Genomic DNA, 18437 nt, shown 5'->3' with positions numbered 1-18437 from the left:
TCTCCTCCTGTTTCTTTTGTGCCAGGCAACAGGATATAAGGATTTAATTCAGGTCAATCACTTATTAATCCACAGTGTGAACCGGAACATCGCATTGCTGGAGGGTCTGCACTGGTATTTAAGCTTGCTTAATTTTCCAGTCAGCTGTAATACTGTTGCTTAAGACCTAAAATCAATAACGAAGGACTCGTCTTCATAAAGTCACTTGAAACATAAGTCTCTTTGCCACGGAGACATTTTTCTACAGAGCTCCCATTCACTCTACTATCACACAAGAACACACATGCCATGTTTGGATTTTTCAAAATAGAAGCAAATCCTTTGTCAGAGCACTGTGCAACCAGAGTCTACTTTTTTCAACTGAGTTATATTTAGAGACAATAACATATAAACGGAATAGAAGCAAATGTCCACATTTTTTCCAAGAATAAAGAATAATGAAATCAATCAAATACTTCATAGGTACTGTCACTAGCTTTTGGAGGTTTTTAGCCTTTAGGATAATTTCAATCACATGTAAGCTAAGTTGAATGCTGCCATAAAATCTAAAAGTTAAAGGATTTAGGGATGAGCTGCTTTTAAAACGTAACAGAATGTTGCAGGATCATTTTGTTTACTTGCTTTTAATTGCAGTAATGCCCAACCATGGCTTTTGTAAACTACTAGGGAGATACCCTTTAAAGAATTACACTTGGGGCCAGCGCTGTGGCTCACTAGGCTAATCTTCCACCTTGCGGTGCCGGCACACCGGGTTCTAGTCCCGGTCGGGGCGCCAGGTTCTGTCCCAGTTGCCCCTCTTCCAGGCCAGCTCTCTGCTGTGGCCAGGGAGTACAGTGGAGGATGGCCCAAGTGCTTGGGTCCTGCACCCGCATGGGAGACCAGGCTAAGTACCTGGCTCCTGCCATCGGATCAGTGCGGTGCGCCTGCCGCAGCACGCCAGCCGCAGCGGCCATTGGAGGGTGAACCAACAGCAAAGGAAGACCTTTCTCTCTGTCTCTCTCTCTCTCACTGTCCACTCTGCCTGTCAAAAAAAAAAAAGAATTACACTCTGAATTTCTTAAAGATAATTGAATGTATACATATATTCACATGTGTACCCATAGACATGCATGTACACAACTTTGGGCTTTTGAGAACAAAAGAAAAATATTAAAACCGAAAGAACCACAGCAATATTCTAACAACCCCAAATTCTACCCCCATTAGTATCAGCAAGCCATTTATGATTTGTCAGAAAATTATGCCATTCTATAGACAGGAAACACACAGTTAAACTGATGTTTTACAAACAACAGATGGCCTTAAATTATTTTTCTGGGAATGGTCTGGTGAAAACAAATTTTAAGATCTAGCACAATTTGTAAGCATACTCTTTATAAAATATTTTATTAGTACATAGTTTTATATCTTAGTAGATTTGATTGAAGTAAAGATATTTATTTATAACAAGCATATTTAAAAACCACTATATGATTCACAAATAAATACACATATATTGGTGTGTTCTCTGGTCCTTTTTCCCTATGCTTCTTGACAGGAATGGAAATGAAACAATGTGGGGGAAAAAAAGACAAATGTGCAGTGAATTTTGGGAGGAATAGGCCCTTGGAAATATATTTAGGAAGAGAGAAGAGCAAAACTGTGCAATTGAGGAATACCCAAATAAGGAGCCTATGAATAACTATACAGAAATTCATCAGCTTTACCATTTTATGTCAATTTAACTCTTAAAATAAGTTGATTATAAATTACAAAATTCTTAAATCAATTACAAAATTCCTAATCATGCTTAAGTTGTTTCTTAGAGCTGTGCTAAAACATGCATTGTTGAACTCTGTAGTGGATGCTGCCTACTTGTTCACAGTGAGGCCATAGCCTCCTGAATATTGGACATGGCTGTTTTGGACTACGCAGATCTTGCGAAGGCATATCTTCCTAAATGGAATGCAGCTGGAGTAAGCAGAAGGTTTGGGTTATTATTAGATATTACTTTTAGGAAAAGTCCTTGTCATACTCCAAGGGTGTGGAAGATGAGCCAGGAGAAGCATGATGCCCGTAGCAACTTGAACTTTTGCTCCCCGCCATAAGTATGTCACCTGACTCTTACCTCCCCTACTTGTGCCTGCTTGCTATTCTTTCACAGTGATTAGTCCAGTCATACATTCCCCATTGTTATGTTACTAGTTGAACACTAGACTGAATAATAAAAAGTGCCAGCTGGAGCTATCTGGTGGCACTCTTTGGATGACAATGTCTGTGTTTCAGCTCAACATTTGAAACTCCACAGAACTCTCAAACTTCTGTGACACTGAATCGTTCATATTGTACCCCATCATTACTGCTGTTCAAGTCACAATACCTAAGATACGGAATCTACCCAGATGTCCATTAATTGATGACTAAAGAAAATATGGTATGCGTACCCTATAGAATACTATTCAGTCATAAAAAAGAATGACATCCTGTCTTTCACAACAAAATGGATGCAACTGGAGACCATTCTGCTTAGTGAAATAAGCTAGTTCCAAAGAGACTCATATCATGTTTTTTTTATGATATGTGGTAGTTAACGTAAAATACAAAAAGGTGTCTAGGAATGAAATGGACATCGTGTGATCTGATGGGTTTAGCCCTTGTTTATACACTTGTAGGAATGTGGTTTTTCTACTTTTTATTTTTTTAATATTATGGTTAGTGGTGCATTAAGCCCGTAATTACAGAGGAGATTAAAGTTATGTTTTTGCAAAAATTAAAGAAAAAAAGAAAGGAAGGCTGGGGGATTGAGGGAGGGTGAGAGGGAGAAGGGGAAGTATGATTATCTTCACAGAATTATATCTGTGAAAAACATGAAATGTGTTCTCTTTGTAGTAATTAAAATTAAAACAAAAACAAAAAGGAAATGCTTGTGTGTGTTCCTTTTGGTGCAAAAATTTGTACCAAATTTTTGTCAGCTGAATTGTTAGGCATTATACAATAGTAAAATTGTGATGATATATGACTATCCAGTGGAAAGATGTCAGATTTGCCCATTGGCTTGTTGTTTTGAGCCCTTGCCTGTGTTCCTCCTGAACTATGGTCTTTTTGTTTTTTGTTTGTTGAACTCGTTATTCAGTGGAGCATTAAACTTTTGAGTAAAACATAAATTGAAAATGTTATCTCAAAAATAAAAAAGAGAAGGGGGAAATGCAAAATAAATAATGCTGAGTTTAGTTCAAGAAAATTTATATTCAAAGTCACAAAAAGAGGATCACTTTGTTTTTACTTAATAATGGTTAGAATAAGCAAAGGGATTTAAAAAGTATGAGGAGGCTTAAAATATTAATGGGAAAGTTGGAATAAAATATATTGCAGATTTTTCTTTAAGGTTTTGGAGTCTAATCATGAGTTCTTTAGTTTCCAATGGAGAGAATTCTATAGTGATGATGTCCTTTTTATTAGTAATGGCTAAGTATGATATATTGTTCTTATTTACATTGATTTTGGACTGCCTCATGCTCCAAATTATATTACTTAACTTACCTCATAACTGCATTAGGTAAAATTTAATATTCAGTTAATAAAGCTATTGCTTTCTGCATAAGAATAATGTATTTAATTAGAAAATAAAGATTTTTTTGTAATTCTAAGTGCCTTCATCAATCTTATTATATAAGTAAGCATGCCTATGGTTTAAATGCACTCATATCTGAGATCATATTCCTGGTTTTCCTCACAAAACACTCAACTGTATTGTTTATTGGCAGTAAAAGAAGCATTACTTGAGTTTTCTCTCTTACACTAAAATTTCCTATGCCCATTTAAAGAATTAGCTTTTCATTCCACTCCATTCACTTTTCATTCCATTTCATTTTGCGTCATACATAAAACTAGTTCTAGTGGGGACAAAGGAAGTTTTGTTATTTGTATGGGGAAAGATTATAGAAGTAGAGATAGTAAAATCTGGATATGACTGTAGAGTAAAATTGAGGTCACTTGTTATAGTTACTTAGGCCTAAGTTAATTGACAGAAATGTGGATCTTGTAACTATAGAGCACATATTTCAAAATAACATAAAATAAAGGTCTCACACCCCTACTTTGAGGTCTAAACACATTTCGAATGTGGTTAATTGAATTTCAGAAGAGTAAAGGACTTGCTCCTCTGTGTGTATGTAGCTCACAGGTAGGAAGGAGGTACAGAGGGTGGGTGTGATTGGCATAGAGGTTAGGACTGCAGGAGTACCAAGAAGCCCTCTGACTTACAGAAATTCAGAAAGTTATGTTGCTGTGGATGGACACATGGGTTGTGGTAAATACATTATATTTCAGAATATAGAAATACATTATATTTCAGAATATAGGAATCTTTAATTGTACTGCTTCCTTTCTCCAAACCTAAACAGCCCTTCAAGATCTGTTTTTCCTTCCTAAAATGAGAGTTCCTACATCTTGAGTTCTTCCAACATTGATGTAGCCATGGCTCTTGCATTACCATCCCTTGTGAATTTCATATAAATGCATAGACTTGAGCCTCACTAATGCATGGTTGAATTAAAATATCTTGTAGTGCAAAAAGGGGATGTTCATTTTTAACATTTAACATGTGCTTTTGATGTAGGTAAAAGTTTGAAAAACAACATCAATGTGTTGGAGGCCTTGAGACTACAGACCTGATATTTTGAATGTGTGACTATTGCACTAAGGGAAAAGTCAAGAAGGAACACAATAAGTAAGGTTTCTGAATTCTGTAGGAGACCCAGCTTTGAATTAGGGAATAGAATAAATAAAACAGAAGTACAGAGGGAGAGAGTTTGGGTATTTTTGGTTCTGTTCTCTCTAATCAGTAAGAACTTGGGCAAGTTAGTCAACTTTTCTAAGATTAAAGAGAAAATGTAAAGGTATATAGCTAATAAATATTTTTGTGCATGTGTGTTATAGCTTGGATATGGTTTGCATTATGTCCTCTAGGGGCTTGCGTGCTGAAAGCCTGGTCCCCAGTGCGGTTGTGCTGAGTGGTAGTAGAACTTTAAGATGTGGATTCCAGCAGGGCTCTCAAAGCAACTAAGGTAGTTTCCTAGGATGCTAGCTAGTTCCTCAAAGACTGAGTTGTCATGAAACATTGAGCCTGACCCCTGAGTCACTAGTAGGCTTCCATGAACATCATGGGATCCACCTCACACATGCATCAGCCACAATGTCATCTACCATGGGACTCCCACCACAGGCTGATTGAAAGCTGCCCACCTGATCTTGGGTTTTGAGCCTCAAAACCTGTGAGTTTTAGGTATCCAACTACCACCCACATCCTAAATATGCCAAGCTTTGCACTATGCTACCAAAAGACAGTGATGAAAAAAGTCTTGTAAGGAATAGATATTAACAAAATAATCACATGCATATTAAGTAACATTTGTGATATATAGAGAAAGAGAAAGATATGAATCTTAAAGAGTATATACAAAGGTAAATTGATAGAGAGGGAGCAGTAAATGTTTCCTGAGAAATCCGAAAGAAAAGTCAGGTGGGTGGGTCAGGCAAGACAAAGTGAGAAGTATTTTCAGGGGCCTTGGGGTTGCCACAGTGCCTTTTCTGTTTTAATAACCAATATGGTGAGGTATTGTACCTCTAATTGTTGCTATACTTTACATTAGAGATATTCATCAATTTTTAAAATTATTTATTTATTTGAAAGGCAAAGAGAAAGAGAGAGCGAGAAAGTGAGCTTCTGTCCACTGGTATACTTACCAGATGCTGCAACAGCCAGGGCTGGGCTGGGCCAAATCCAGGTGCCTCATCCTGGTCTCCCTTCTGGGTGCAGGAGTCCAAGCAATTCAGACATCTTCCACTGCCTTCCAAAGTACACCAGCAGAGAGCTGGATTGGAAGTGGAGCAGCCGGGACCCAAGCTGGCACCCATATGGGATGTCAGCATTATAAACAGTGGCTTTTTCTGCTACCCCACAATGTAGACCCCTTCATCAGTATTTTATAGTTTAGAAAAGCGAGGCTTAGAAAAATTAAGTATTTAAGCAAAGTCACATGAAAACAGAAAGTAATAGATCTAAAAGTGAAAAGCCCATCAGTTCAGGCCAAAGTTAATGATTTCTTTCTCCATGTGGGCACAAATGTGTTCAAAATATAAATGATGCCAAAAGTCTTTCCAAAATTAACAGAAGGAGAGTTAGACATCAGAAAGGAGTTAATTCTTTACGTGGGAGTGTGGTAAAAAGGAGAAATAAATGATGAAATGGAATATGTTCCTTGATTATCAATATTTTGCTTTGGGTAGAGATATATACACTTATGATAAAAACTCAACTGAAACTATGAAGAGTCTTTATTTCCTTCATGGCTATGATAGAAAAGAACCCATCTTGTATAAACTATGAAAATCCTTAATAAAATGTTTAATTAAAAGTTGTGTTTCTCAACTGCAATCATACTTGAGAATCATCTGAGTTTTTGAAAACATATACCAATGCTAAGCCCACAACCCCAAAAGAATAGTATTTTTTTCATGTGGAGTATGATCTCAATATCAGTAGTTCCACTATGTAGTCAGGATGAAAACAGTATTCTATTGCCCATCTAAAAATATAGGATCAGGGTGGGTATTTGCCTTAGCAGTTAAGTCTACTTGGGATGCCTGATCCCATATCAGACTGTCTGTGTTCAAGTCCTGGTTCTGCTGCTGATTCTGGCTTCCTGCTAATGCACAACCTGGGAGGCAGTAGCTCAAGTACTTGGGTCTCTGCCACCACTCTGGGAAATGTGGACTGAGTTCCCAGCTCTTGGCTTCCATCTGGCTTAGCCTTAGATGTTCAGATCACTTGGAATCAAAAGATGGGATCTCTCTCTCCCTCGACATTTAGCTTAAGATCTTAATTTATCTGTTTGTAGATCAGAAGGATGACAAGCTCACTTTTGGAGACTTTGTATTTAGAATGATTGCGAGATAATAAAATTATCTTATCCAGGAGTATTCTATCCAGTATCCAGTATTCTAGATACTATTAAAATTATTTTGGTTTGTATTCTCTATTTCAGAAGTTTAAATGAATATTTTGATTGAATAATTTGTGTTGCTTCCTTTGCCAATAAAGATTATCCTATTACTAAATATAACACAATTTCTTGGCAACTCAGGTTTTTTTTCAAAACAATAAAACCATGATTTAAAAATATATGCTTGGTTATTCTTTCCTTCCAAGCAAGATTTTTATTCACAATATATTAAAAATTAGAATTCTTTTTCTTGGCATCTTAGATTTCAATACTAAGTATTAAATGAAAGACACTATATGTTTATCCTACTTTCTGTGAAATATACGTTCAGCTCAATTTATGATGAATTTCAACATTAACTACAGACAACATGAAGAAAACTTCTTGATATTCTAAAAAAAATAAAAACCTAAGTATAAATTTTGAATCCACTACAACTGAAACATGGGTTGCTAAAATGCTTGTGAGAGTTGTAAATGTGCTTCCCAAAGTGTTAACAGTGACATCTGCATGGATTACACTGACCAAAATGATGTTTATTGCTGATGAATTCTATTTTTATGATAATGCATGGCTTTCAAGTCCTAGCTAACAATTAAGGAACTGCACTTCTCTTTCTCAAAGGAAATGTAAACCAGGCTTATACTACTTTCAATGCTTTAAATATTGACTGAATGTTCATCACTTCCAGTATTGGGTTAGAGCTGCCTGGCACTGTTTAGCCCCTACAACTGTGGTCCTCCAATATGAACTGCAGGCTGAGCCTCTCCCAGGACTGGGACAGTCAGAAGATCTCACATTTGGAGACTCCATAAAACATTAGCATTTATCCTGGCATTGGATATTTTTTCCTTATTCGTCATCTTCAAGCCTTCCCCCCAGTTCTGTGAAAAGCTACAACCTTGCGTTGGCTCCATGTTGAGGGCTACAATTAAGTCAGGTCCTATTTTGTGGTCACTGTGTCTAGGGACATCGTTGTATAGACCCCACATTTGCTCCTCTACTCACATCCTTTGGTCCCTTAAACTTGGGCTCCTGTATCTACAAGTCCTCCTCTCATCTGCTACAGAATCTGTCTCCATTCATGTTTTAACCCTAGTAACATATTTCTACTCATTCCAAAAGGGATTTCAAGGAAAGAGGGACCATCTCTTTTACATATTACTTTGTCCCCACAGTGAGCAAAATGGAAACAAATTCACAATTGTGCGAGTACCTACAGAAGAAGCATCATATGTGATTATATATTATTTTTGCTACCCAATGAATGTATATGTACTTGGCCTTTGACTTAGGACTAAAAGTCTATATTTTGGTTATGTAATATTTGCAACTAAATATACATGAAAAGAAAATTCTCCAGAAACATTTAATGATCTTCCTATTTTGAGTAATTTTCTAACTGGTGAAATTCTTTTCTTTTCAGATTTTATTTATTTATTTATTTGAGAGGTAGAGTTACAGACAGTGAGAGAGAGAGAGACAGAGAGAAAAATCTTTCTTCCATTGGTTCACTCTCCAACTGGCTGCAACGGCCAGAGCTACACCGATCCAAAGCCAGGAGCCAGGTGCTTCTTCCTAGTCTCCCATGTGGGTGCAGGGGCCCAATCACTTGGGCTATCTTCCACTGCCTTCCCAGGCCACAGAAGAGAGCTGGACTGGAAGAGGAGCAACTGGGAATCGAACCAGCATCCATATGAGATGCCGGTGCCGAAGACAGAGGGTTAGCCTAGTGAGCCGTGGCACAGGCCCCTGGTGAAATTCTTTTTTTTTTCTTTAACATTACCCTTGTTGGACAACAGAGTTTCCTCATCTCATACACAGATGAAAAGATGTTAGTAACTTTTATTCATTCATATGACCTTAATTCAAAAATCAAAATCACCTACTATTTGACCTACTTATACAATGGAATATTATTCAGCTATAAAAATAATGAAATTCTATCATTTGCATCAATGATTGGAACCAGAATACATCATGTTGAGTGGTATAAGTCAAACACAGAAAGGCAAATATCATATGTTCTTCCTTATAAGTAGCTGTTAATTTTTTTAAAAGAAAAAAAAAGGAAGAAATGCCTATATTATGTTACAAATACAGCTTCTCCCTGGGGTCACTAATCTGTTGATAACTGTGATGCATTCCCGTTTCATTATATGAATTAGAAATTAAACAATAGCAAGTAACATGTTTAATATAAAGTAAAAACAGATTATAACTTTAAGATAAATTTACAGTCATATGGAATTTTAAATGTTTTAGAATATCAAAACCCACGATATTTTTACTCAGAAATGGTTTGTTACAAACTGCTTACACTCAAACTTATTTATCACTGTGTTAAAAACATGGCTGAACTGGGGCATGTGTTGTAGCACAGCAAGTTAAGTCCCCACCTGCAATTCTGGCATCCCATATCAGCACTGGTTCAAGTCCTAGCTACTCCACTTCTGATTCAGCTCCCTACTAGTGTGCCTGGGAAAGCAGCTAAAAATGGTCCATGTGCTCATGTCCCTGACACCCTGCAAGGGACTGAAATGGAGTTCCAGGCTCCTGGCTTTACTCAGGCCCAGTCCTGGCCATCACGGCCATTTGGGGAGTGAATCAGTGGATGGCAGATCTCTCTCTGCCTATAAGTAAGTAAGTAAGTAAGTAAGTAAAATATGTAAGTCTTTTTAAAAATATATGCTGAGTTGCCATATGCTCAATAATTCACTTGTTTTGATTGTATTGATAGATTATTTTGTGAAAGGAAACATTTGTCTTACTGGATGATTTCAGATGTTTACAAGGGAATAATGGCAAATTATTCAGTGATTAAATCTTTATTTTTATTTTGACGTTCACACAAAAACAAAGCAGTTCTGTCACATTTTTTTGACCCACAACACTTTTACATCATTTCAGGTTTTCTCTGTGATAGCTAAAGCTATTTAATTTTTGTAAACATATCAGAATCTCTTTAATGTCTTATGATCAGCTGAATAATTCATATATGTCTTCCTCACAGGACTACACAGCTTAGGAACTGCAGCTCCACTTTAAGTTTTTTAAACATTTGTTTTAAATTGTGCTCTAACCTCATTTTGTGCAGTAAAATTTCACATATGCATTTTATTTTCAGCAAGAATAAAAATGTCTAAATAAAAATTGATTTAAAAATATGTGTTAAATACAAATTTAACATTTTTAAAAAAGTAAGTCGCCAGGAATTAAGCACTCAATGTGTAAAATATAGAGCTTTGAAACCTGAAGTATTCAGAATACCTTCCCAAAGAAGTGGTAGAAGGGATCTATGGACTTCAACTTCAGTCCACAGAGCTTAATAAGTAAAAAGGCAGGAGCATCAAAGGGTACTAGTACAAAAAATGGTCCTTCTCTAAAACACAGCTATGCTTTTCCCCAACAGTGCTTGGATGATGGGCTCATTACCAGTGAGTTCAGATCAAGAGAAGCTGAGGCCAAGCAGGGAGAAAGGTTCGTGGGGACGGCTGCTGAGCCAGAGATGGAGGACAGGGCCGTGGTGTGCAGCCAGCAGCAGGCAGGTGCCCGTCCCCAGGCACTCCCCTCTTGGCTGCCATTCTAACCCCGGCTTTCCTCCCCCATCCAGTATCAGTGGATCTCCCCTCCAAGGTTCACCTCGGATCTCAAGCATAATTCTTCATTTGCACAAAACACGAAATGCAGTATTCTCATTTGTATAGGCTAACCCCTCTCTATCTCTTTATAGATTTTTAATATTTTTTACTGACATTATGACATGGCCTCAAAATGCCCACTACTAATTGCCTTTTCCTCTGAGGTGTTTTGACAAAAGCCAAGTTTCCTGGGTGTGCCTTTCCCATTCTTTCTAAGCAATGTATTTAGAAACTGCTCATTAGTCTTTCTCCATGGTGTGTGGCAAGTGGCTGAGCCTTATAGGCAGGTGTCACTATGCTCACAAGAGCAAACCTGACACTAAGACTTGGGAGCCAGTGGATTTGCCAACTACCAGAGTATGGATTTATTTGCAAAAAAAAAAAAAAAAAAAATTCAGACTGACACTTAGCTACTGGACAAGACACTAGGCTGTGGTAAATGTTGGAGAGAGAGAGACTGATTTCCAAATACACTACTAATTTTAGATATTAAGAGAGACCATAATTATTCATTATATTAGTCAAGTAAAACTATACTTTCTAATATGTGCAGATGATATGGAAAGAAACAATATAACATGAATAAGATTAAAGTGTGAATAAAATTACTCATTTTAACAACTTTTTCATTTGAATATTTATATAAATGCAAATCAGATTAGAATAACATTAAACAATGCAGTGTTTAGTCCTACCCAAAACTAAATTTATTTTGAATAAGCCAGTTTAGATGTCACTTGAATTATTCACAACATTAATTTATGACTGAGATTAACACAGCATACTTTTTTATTTTTAAGGAAAAGATTCATCACACTTTAAGCTTGGTCATGTACACTCTGAAAACTATCAGAGCTCTCTTATTAGTTTTAAGTCAACGAGTACATCACTATAGCTAAAACACATAAGCCTGAATTCATTTTTGCCCCCACCCCAAAAAATTAGTCCCTTGAAAAATTAGCTTCTTATGCTTATTTCCTCAGACTCCAACCAGGGCCAATAACTCTAAGTTAAAGCCAAAGTAAATCATAGCTAACAAAAAAAATCAGCAACGCTGATGCCCGTCCCCACACCTGTCTGCTAAGTGCCTGTTGTGTGGCCCAGCAAGGCCACAGATCTACAGAATCTTCCTTCTCCCTTCTCATTGTGACATGATTCTCTGGCACTGTTTGCTCCAGAACAGTTTTGAAAGAGACAAACAAAACTAAAAAAGCAATACAATATCAAAACTTGAGATACAAAACTTAGTACATTAGCAAAAGCTTTTAAGTATTTCTGTCCAATTTTATTCATGTGAAACAGGTATTCTTATTCCTTACTGGGAGGAGCAGAAACTGTAATAATTTGACAACTTGTATCAAGAATCATAAAAATGCTCATCCATTTAAACATCTGTATTCCTACAAATGCATCACCAGGAAAACTCTCAGAAGTGCAAAACATCCACCCCCACAATTACATAATTCACTGCACATACTGAAAGGGAAACTACCTAGAAAAGGGCAACATTAAAATTAAAAACCGAGCCACACATACACATACAGAACATAGATTCCATGAAGAGGTTTCAAATTTTCCAAAGATATCTACTAGAATAATAAAGTCATCATGAGTACTCTGAAATGAGAAACGTGATTCAAAAATCATGAAATCTAACTTTATGAAGCTTCAATAATGAGTTCATTTATAAATCATGTATTGAACCTGCTATTGTCACATCATTAAAGAACAAAGGAGGGCCCCTGCCTTGAGACACTCTCATTGTGATTGTTAGAAAAAGAGAAATAGGAAAAAAAAATTACAAAAAAAATTTACTGGCACTTTCAGAGGCATATACTAAATACTCAGAGGTGCAAAGGAGAGGAAATCAAGTATTGTTGTCAATGAGCTGCCACAAGCAGTAACTGACCTCAGTCAGCAGCAGGTCAATTTTTGGATTCTGTAATCTTCATTCCATACAGATAGGCTGGCTGCTTCCCTACCAGACACTCCAAAGCAGTATAACATTGACTACTCAGAGCCAGCCTTCCTTTTCTGGGTAGTTGCTCATGGGTGTAAAAATCCATAGCTCACTTACGAGAGGAAGATTTTCACATTCTTACGACAGCTTTATGAAACAATAGATGATGCTTTATGTGAAAAGGAACCTAAGAATTCACCATGCAGAGTATTATACTAAGACCATTATGTCATCGACTAAGCCAGACTCAAGGCATTCACTACTCAAATGAACTATTTATAGTAATTCTGGAGCTCAACTACTTGCACAATTCCTAGGATAATGGAGATAATAATAACATACTTATTATACATAAATAATTGATTTTCCCACTAAAATCGCTAAATGAGTCTCATATGTACCAAAGCATAAACGGTATAACATGTGCTTCAAGATAAATACATCTGAAAAATGTACCTAGTATTCAGTTGGAGCTACCTGATCTATCCAGGCTGATGTTGAAGGTGGGGGTTCTGGCACAGTGGGCTTGACCGGGCAGTTGAGTAAACTGACAGTCTGGTTAAATAGCATGAAACTGAGGAACAGGGAAATGAAATATGCGAGAAACAAGTCAGGCTTTGGAACTCAAACAGAAATCTCATGGAAGCATTATGTGAGACTGAAGAACTAAGTAGAAGGAGGCAGAAGCTGCAGTGTTCAGCACACTGTGGGTAGAAGTGCTTGAGAGCATCCAGAGGCAGATGGAGGCTTTCCACTGCCCAGCATGTGAAAGCCATTCACATGGTTACTTCTCCCATCCAAGCACTAGCAGGCCCAACCAAAGATCAGATGAGGTCGGGCGTTCAGGGTGGTATGGCCATAGACCACATGGTTACTTCTTAACACTTCTGCCACGCAATATCCCTTCGACTCTCCTCTCCCAGATTTTTGCTCAGCGTTTCAAGCCCAGCATGAATCTAAGTGCCTCCCTCAGGTCCTTCTCAGTCCTTGCTCGTCCCCAGCACAGATAATTGATCACTCCCCTCAGTGTCCTTAGAACACTTCCAACATGCCCCGGATAGTCCCAATTACCCTGATTTATGGCTGTTTTGTCTCTGCGTCTCCTTCAAAGACATGAGCTCATCAATGACTAAGAGACCCAGTCATCTAAGTGTGTATTTCCCCATGGCTACAGCAGTATGCAGCGCAGAGTGCAGCAAGACGTTGGTGCAGTGAGTAAGGGGTTCAGAGGGCACCATCAGTAATGTGGATGTCACTTGTATGTTTGTAACAGATTCGAAGGAAGGGGAGGTAGAAAAGCTTTGCTTGAAAGATGAAACAGGAAATATTTTGTCTTCACTTCAAAATTTATCTTTCCACGATAGATGCATTAGTATGATGCAAGAAATAAAAGGAATACTACACACGTGCATATAGGCAAAATGATTTAAGATATTAGCACAGGCCGGTGCCGCGGCTCACTAGGCTAATCCTCCGCCTTGCGGCGCCGGCACACCGGGTTCTAGTCCCGGTCAGGGCGCCGGATTCTGTCCCGGTTGCCCCTCTTCCAGGCCAGCTCTCTGCTGTGGCCAGGGAGTGCAGAGGAGGATGGCCCAAGTACTTGGGCCCTGCACCCCATAGGAGACCAGGAGAAGCACCTGGTTCCAGCCATTGGATCAGCGCAGTGCACCGGCCGCAGCGCCCTCGCCGCGGCGGCCATTGGAGGGTGAACCAACGGCAAATTAAGACCTTTCTCTCTGTCTCTCTCACTGTCCACTCTGCCTGTCAAAAATAAATAAATAAATAAATAAATAAGATATTAGCACAGCCTTAGTTTAATTTCAACTCGCAAAGGTGTAGATGGGAGTAGGATGGTATAGGCCTCTTGAATTTTTTCTACATAGAAAATTATTTAGATTAATACTGATACTTCTAAGCATGTCTTAAAAGGACACAATTAGAAATAATAAAATATTCTTCAAATACAGCTTAATTCAGTATTCTACCAACTGCAGATTTCTCTCAGAACCTCACAGTTCTACTACAGAAATATATTTTTGTTCATTACTGAAGAATCTGATGTGCTTCAAATTTACGAAGACACTTATGTATCACAGTGAACTTCAAATTAAATTAAGCTGTGTATGATGTTAGTGTTAAGTACATGTTATTCATTTGCAGTATTTTAAAACTTGGTGATTTGTGGGTGATGTCTCTTCTATCCAGACTCTGATTAAGAAACCAAATCTCCTGTGCACATTTATCAACCAAATTCCCAGCCTGCCTTCCTTCTCTCTCTCTCTCTCTCTCTCTCACACACACACACACACACACACACACAAACACACACACACACACAAAGCTTAAAGCCATGCTGTGCACAGGAGTTATATAAAGAACTTCAAGATGCCCAAATATTGCAAATATTTCTCTGCAGTAGAATTGTTTTTACACTTGAGAGGTAAATTTCTTTATGTGTTATGATGCATTTAGGAGCCACTAGTCATTCAGAACTTTGGTCTAATATTTAGGATGAGTCAAGCATAGATTGGAATCCAAATTAAAAATCCTACTGCATTGTGGGTAAGAGTAGCCTCCCATATAAACTCCTAAATACTGATTGGCCTAATTTGGGTCTCTTCCATCACATGCCCTAGGATATATAGCATCTCCAGAAAAGTCATTTTTTAAATAACAAGAGACAGAATGTGAATGCTTCTGGAGCTTATTTACTGCAATACTTCCAAAGGATTTAATTTGAATAAATTTACACTAGTTCTTTCACCTGCAATAATAAATTTTAGCTCATTTCACAGCTGTATCCCATACAGCAGTCTGTACTGAATATATCAGTTTAGCTGCCTGCAGACAAATATAATGATGCCAGCAGGTTTTCACTTGAGCTCTTTTTGGGAAGGAAAGGAAAGGAACACGACATCTGGAATTCAAGGCTCCCTGTGCTGCAACAGTCAGCACTTCTGTTGTTGATAATTCTGTTATTCAAGAGATTATATCAGTTTACACACTTGAAAAAGATTCCCTGAAATTAAAGACAGGCTATAATACTGTATTTGGATGATTAGACAAGAGGTGGGAGGGAAGGGAAGAACCGTGTAGTAATGAGAGAAATTTAAGGAGAGAGTGAGAGAAACCTGAGATTACGTGGGAGAGGAATAGAGCAAGTGTACATTGTGGAGTACTTAGAGAGGATGCTGGTGCAGAAAGATTTAGGATGTCTTGTAGGCATTCAGTGTAAATTCCTGTGCTTTTACTTTAAAGAAAACCTATAGTAAAATTCTTTATAACAAGATACTATCAATATACTAAAACTGAATATTGAGTTATTATTTGAAACAGCATTTTATACTTCTAAATGGTAGATTGTCATTGGACAATATGAAGATACTCTTATATTTGATGATAGGGCAAAGGATCATTTACAAAAAATCTACCATTATTCTGTCATGTAATTGAATCAACCTGCAAGTGGTACAACTTCAAGAATTTTCTCAAGGGCCTGGTGCACATATCAAATATTAAAATATTTATAAAAGTACAAATCTATCATTGTTTACTGTATTTCCCTATGTTTTTCTGAAAGTTATAAATTTCTATTACCAATGTTTGACTTACTCTTCATATTACCAAAGAATATTTTTTTGGATCTTAGGTTCTTCAGTGAAAAATCCTTTATATTTTAAGTGCGGTACAGAAAAATTTTATTTTTGTGTATAGAATAGAATAAAGGAAGCCAAGCAATATATACTGGCTACTACTCTTATTTAAAACATCAGCTTACAAATACAAGTGGCTTGTTCCAGTCCCAATTGCTTAACTTCTGATGCAGCTCGCTGCTAATGCTCCTGGGAAAGCAAATGAACTAGTGGATGTAAGATCTCTCTCTGTTCTGTCTCTCCCTCTTTCTGTAACTCTTTCAAATAAATGAATAAAGTTTCAAAAAAGAAAAGGGGAGGAGGAAGAAGAAGAGAAGAAAGAGGAAGAGAGGAAGAGGGAGGAGAAATAAGAAGAAGAAAAGGAAGAAGAAGAGGAAGAGGGAGAAATAAAGCTAGGAGAGGGTGCTGTGGCCAGCATGTGACTGGGGGATTTCATCAGAGGGATAAATCCACAGTCCCTGCTAACTTTCAGTCTGGCCTGCAGAGTCAGCAGGGGGTGGGCTGCCCACTTGGGATTGTGAGGCTCTCCCCTCCCCCCACTCTATCGAGGATCCTGACTCCACTTGCCAAGGCAGAGCACCGACCAACTTCTGTAAGTCAGGCAGCTGGTTCTGGGAGTGACATGGCTCTTGCCATGGACAAGGGAGGTTCATGGGGCTGAGTGGATCCCATGCCCTCTGTGAATCTGGGAGCCCTGTGTGCTGTGACTGTGGGAGTTCTGTGATTGTGCCACAGAATGTGGGGTGTGGACGTGTCTGGGCAATCCTGTGACTGGCTTCAGAAGCTCATAGTTCCCTGAGCACTTGGGGTGGGTAATCACAGATGATTCCATGCTCACACTAAGGAGCACACAGATCATTTGTGTGGTTCATACACCTGTGTGGGTGGGGCGTGTAGGCACTGTGTGCTCAACATGAGCAACTTGTTCAACTTGGCAGAGAGGAACTGAGGCTGTGAACACGACAGCCTATCCCCAAATACCCTACCCTGTGCTGACAATAGAGGAGACCTACAAACTCCAAGTTGGGTGTCACTTTGAACTCCTGACCCACCCTCAAGCTCTGGTAAAAGCTCTATGACCTCACCCAGCACCTGTCTCTGCATATCTTCTGAAGCAGCAAACACCAAGGAATAAAGGCATATTTCAAAGAAAAAAGCCCTGAGAGGAGAAAACCAACAAGTGTTTCCACAAATGCCTAAAATAAACATAGGAATACAAGAAACATGAATAACACAGATATCATAACTCCCCAAAAGGAACACAAAAACACGTTAGTACTAGAATGTGAAGATGAAGAGATTGATGAAATGCCTGAAATGAATGCAAAACAATGATTATAAGATTACTCAAAATCATACAGAAGTAAATACATGAGTTAAGGAAAACCCATGACATGATGAGAAATTCTGCTGATAGACATACTGAAGAGAAATAAAATTGAAATATTAGAAACAAAGAATACAATATGTAAAGTAAAAAATAAAGTGGAAAACCTTAACAATAGACTTGCTGTGGCAAAAAGAATATCTGAGCTAGAAGACAAACCTTTAAAGTATCTCAAAAAATAAGAAAAAATTAGAAAAAATAAAAACAGTTCAAGATATATTGGATACTATGAAATGACCAATCATACAAATCATAGGAGTTCCTGAAGGTGTGGAAAAGAGAATGTATTAGAAGATCTATTCAATAAAGTAGCAAAAATTTCTCTGATCTGTAGAAAGATAGGGACATCCAAGTATAGGAAACACACAGAACTCCTAAGTAAAACACAAAGATTCTAAAATGTGCATGAGAGAAGCTCTGGACTAACTTCAAAGGATCTCCAATTAGAATGACAGCTGATTTCTCATCAGAAACCCTGTACAATAGCAGAGAAAGGAAAGACATGGTCAAATACTAAAAGAAAATAAATAACGTCAACCAAGAATTCTTTACTCAGCAAAAGTTGTCATTTATAAATGAAGGTTAAATCAGGACCTTCCAAAACACATAGAAACTGAAAAGTTTGTCACCACTCATCCAGCCTTACAAATGATATTTAAGGATGTGATACACACAAGAACAAAGTCAGCCTCCTGGCAGAATGTAAATGCAGAATATTTCCGAGTAAAACAACAAAGGGAATTCAAAACAAGTAATAGGAATATGTATGGAAAAACTGCAGGAACAGTTGTTACTTATCAATAACCTTGAATG

General features: G+C 37.8%; 1 protein-coding gene across 1 annotated transcript in view; it reads right to left on the bottom strand.

The window, feature by feature from the left end:
• Positions 1-18437, bottom strand: part of THSD7A (thrombospondin type 1 domain containing 7A) — a 451027-nt gene that overhangs the window by 412508 nt on the left and 20082 nt on the right. The gene's annotated exons all lie outside the window — the stretch shown is intronic.

Source organism: Oryctolagus cuniculus, chromosome 16 (assembly GCF_964237555.1).
Source record: "Oryctolagus cuniculus chromosome 16, mOryCun1.1, whole genome shotgun sequence".
Taxonomy (NCBI): domain Eukaryota; kingdom Metazoa; phylum Chordata; class Mammalia; order Lagomorpha; family Leporidae; genus Oryctolagus; species Oryctolagus cuniculus.
Note: the sequence above shows the minus strand (reverse complement) of the source record. Positions and strands in the feature narration are given on the sequence as shown.